This window comes from Chinchilla lanigera, unplaced genomic scaffold, assembly GCF_000276665.1.
Source record: "Chinchilla lanigera isolate Chin_1 unplaced genomic scaffold, ChiLan1.0 scaffold00103, whole genome shotgun sequence".
Taxonomy (NCBI): Eukaryota; Metazoa; Chordata; class Mammalia; order Rodentia; family Chinchillidae; genus Chinchilla; species Chinchilla lanigera.
This window is the reverse complement of record NW_004955504.1, coordinates 2732444-2735645: the sequence shown is the minus strand read 5'-3', so window position 1 is coordinate 2735645 and position 3202 is coordinate 2732444. Positions and strand designations below refer to the sequence as shown.

Sequence of the window (3202 nt, the reverse complement as noted above, 5' to 3'; positions counted from 1 at the left end):
CCCCTGCCCAGCGCCGTCCGCGGTGCCCTGGACGAGGCCGGGCGGGCGCAGGCGCGGAGCGCAGCAGCAGGGGGCAGCATTGTCGCGGCGGACGGGCAGGGACTGGCAGGCTCCGCGGGGAGGGCACCGCGGCCCTTTGTGGGTCTCCTGTCACCTCCGCGAGGTGCCATTGTTTGCCCGCGACCCCGTCGAGCGGTGAGAGTCGCCGCCTGGGAGCCGCTCGCGTGACCACCGGGCGCGGTTCGGGGAGGGGGAGGCTGCAAGACTGGGGCGCTGGGACCCCAACCCCAAAGCGAACACGCACAGGGGAGTTCAACAGCAAGGACAGTGAAGCAGCCGCGCGTGGAGCAGAGGGCGAGGGTGCAAGGACAGTGAGTGGAGGCGGCGCTCTGCGGGCCCGGACGCTGAGGCCGGGAGCCCCGCTGTCTTGGGGACAGGACCCCGCCCCACTGAGGCCGGGGGTTTGGGTCCTGTTCCCTCTGAGCCTGGTAACCTTCCACCCGCTGAAGCCTGGTGGAGAAGGCAGTGAGTGTCTGTCCCCTCAGAAGAACCAGGGAACCTAGCGCGAGGCTGAAGTCACAGGCATTGCAGGGACTACAGGCCGAGGGCACAGAGAGCAGGGGCATCTGCCTCCCACAGCAGGGCCCAGCCCAAGGCCAGGGGGCTGTGGGGTGCGGGGATGGGAGGAGGCCGGCCCTCCCAGGGGCAGCTGACTTTGCAATGGCCACAGGCCGCTTCCCTCCCGCAGCAGCCCAATTAGGCCGGGGTCTCATTGCGCTGGGGACGCAAAGCGCTACCTTCTCTCCCTGACTGCTTTTGCTTTTGTGCTAATGTGCACATGAGACATCTCCAGTCCCGATGTAACCTCCAGTCTTGACAAGCAGCTATGCACGCGTCTGTCTGTCGCGCACTGCACACGCAGGTCCCTGCCCTCTGCAGTGGAGTCAATTAGTGGTGATTGCATATATGCCTAATAGTTCACAAGGAGCCCCTTCCATTAGGGTACACCCAGCTGCCGCTCGGAGGCCGGAGAGTGACACCACTGGGCCGGGACGCAAGTTCTGTTTAAGATGATGCCAGGGCGCAGCTCCCGGGTTCATTAAATTGGGCAGTTTCTCATTAAACGTGCAGATTGACAGTCGGAACTAACTGTCGTTTGTGGCTTCCTCACAGTCCCCCCTCCCCAATAATAGTGTTTTTTTTTTTTTTTTTTTTTTCTTTTTGCACAGGTGATATTACATTCAGAGTAAGATGGTGAAATTGTGCTTGTTCTGCGGTTGGTAGACGCCAGCGTCCATGAAAACAGCAGCCTCCTGTTTGTCTCTGACTGTCCTCCCCCCCGGAGAAGGGGACTCTAAGAATAGTTAAACCCAGACTGGAACCTTGGTCTCTAGCGTTGCTAGTTAGAATCAACATCGTAGCCACAGTGGACCTGACCTACCTGAGATGGAGGTCGGTGTTAATTATGAAGCGACTCACGCTAGGGCTTCCCACTTGCTTAGCGCTTTTAATTCATGCGTGTATTTCACCTTAACTATATCCAATAAATCCTGTACGGAAAATTCTTCTTAATATCACTGTGGAAGAAGGGTCCAAAAATTAACATCTCTTCGTGGTTGGAAAAGTGACTTGATGAAGGGAAAGGACACACTCATTACAAAAATACCATTTCCCTTCACAGATTTGAGGCCCCTGGGTGACACTCTTTTGCATCTTAACATAAAATATGTAATGCAGAACCTTCTGGTGTTAACAGATAGCGGCCAGAGTGCTCTGCCCTGGGCCTTTTGCGAAGATGCTAGATAGTCACGCCTCAAGGAGTGTAAAGAAAATATTTCTCCCATAAATACGGGGTCCTGCTCATCAATGAGAAGACACTCTGGAAGGCACTGTCAATAGCAAATGCTGTCTGGGGGCAGAGACACTTTCCTGAATTAAAAAGTCACGTATGTGTGAGACTAGGCACATGCATTTCCATGCTGAGAAATGGATGTCAGTGTTGGAGAAGCTACAGGAAACACTCCTTAGAAAATAAAACCAATCTTCCAGAGAACCACCCGCAGGACCCGTTCATTCATCACTGGCAGATCTCCGGCGAAGGAAGAGAAGGCTTCCAAGAGCCCGTGCTTTGGGGGCACACGGCCTCCTTCTGCACTTCCTGGAGAGCTGCCTGTGTTCAAAGAAACCAGAGCTTTCTTCCCGTCACGCCCCTGCTTTCCACGCAGAGCACTTCAGCTGACAAAGCGCTGATTTTCAGCTCTCCACCGCTCCTCTGGCTGTCAGGAGCTCACATTTCTCTCTTAAGGTAGATCCTCTAAGGCCCCTGGAGCGACTGTGCATTTGAAAGCACTTTGTCTGAAAAGCTTTTTCTCATTCTTTTTTTTTTTTTTTTCTTATTCTTTCACAGGGAGAATTTATTTCAGAGGGTTGCTTTGTACTCTTTGTGTATAAATATAGAGAGATAGAGATATAGGGAGAGGAGAGACAGAGACAGATAGAGCTCTGCGGTGGCTGCTTCTTCTCCGTCACCTGCTCTCTGATTTGCATGTCTTTCTGCTGTGCTCTTCCCTGGGGGCAGGTAGAGGTATTCTGGGGCTTTTTGTGTATCTCCGACTAACCTTGTCAAGTGCTTTAAAAATAAATGATTAGAAATTGTTGAAAAAATATTCACCTTTGTCCTTGGATCTGAAAGTTTTACTTGAACATTCTTTCTGTGTTCAGCGCAGACCAGAGGAACATGTGCAATCTTAAATCAACAGTATCTCAGTGATCTTGACATTCGTAATTCTGCAAGTCAAGCCAAGATCAAAAACAATGCCCTCCTTTAATTATGTAAAAAAGTTTTCAATTCATATCGTATGAAAGAACCCAGAATATCTAAAAGTATGTTAGACAAGTGAACTTGGCAAAAAATAATTATTTAGGAGGATGTGACTAAACCCCTGAAAAATCCTCCAGCTTAGTTCAAAAGAACATGGAAAAATAAATTTGTCTAGAGAATTTCTCATGGTTTTGTGCCCATGGTGGATTTGCTTTGGAATATAGTTCATAAGAAAAAGCTCAGAAGGAAATTAAATGATTTTTTACAGAGCTTCATTTAATATTGTAGTTTTTTACATATGTAGTTCAACAATGTATGAGGTTAATTGTATAATATTGGCATTTCAAAATAGATTGCTCAAAAAGTGACATCAAGAAACTA

General features: G+C 49.9%; 1 long non-coding RNA gene across 1 annotated transcript in view; it reads left to right on the top strand.

Annotated features, from left to right (window-relative positions):
* The window catches only part of LOC102013431, a 5435-nt gene extending 2831 nt beyond the window's left edge, over positions 1 to 2604 (top strand). Inside the window, exon 4 of the long non-coding RNA XR_264289.2 lies at positions 1230 to 2604. This is a non-coding gene — a long non-coding RNA (uncharacterized LOC102013431). The remainder of the gene's footprint in view (positions 1 to 1229) is intronic.
* Positions 2605 to 3202: the final 598 nt, after the last annotated feature.